This window comes from Penaeus monodon, chromosome 33 (assembly GCF_015228065.2).
Source record: "Penaeus monodon isolate SGIC_2016 chromosome 33, NSTDA_Pmon_1, whole genome shotgun sequence".
NCBI classification, from domain to species: Eukaryota; Metazoa; Arthropoda; class Malacostraca; order Decapoda; family Penaeidae; genus Penaeus; species Penaeus monodon.
Genome location: NC_051418.1, coordinates 25,060,435 through 25,060,900, shown reverse-complemented (window position 1 = coordinate 25,060,900; position 466 = coordinate 25,060,435).

Sequence of the window (466 nt, the reverse complement as noted above, 5' to 3'; positions counted from 1 at the left end):
TGAAGAGGAGGAGAGGAAGTTAAAAGGTCGAAGGAACAGAGGAAAGAAGGAAAAGACACAGAGAAAAGGACAAGGAGAAGGACACAAGGAGAAAGAACAAAAAGCAAAGTGAGAAGACAAACCAGGAGGAACAAAAGAAGAGGACAGAGAGCGAGAAAGACAGTGACACGGGAATAGGAGAAGGTAACGTAGAGACGCCCGGTTGACAAAACGAATTGTGAGTTGGGGAAGGAGAGAGTACAAAAGAGAGATTAGGTTAGGCAAATTATGAGGAAAAGAGAAGAGGGAAGGGAAGAAGAGAAGAGAGAGGAGGAGGAGGAAGGAGAGAGGAGGAGGAGGAGGAGTGAGAGAGGAAAGGAGGAAGGAAGAGGAGAGGAAAGAGGAAGGAGAGGAGGAGGAGTATAGTTAAAGATTGAGTGGAAAGAGAAGAAAGGTGAAAAGGAATAAGTAGAGATGGATGAAAAGG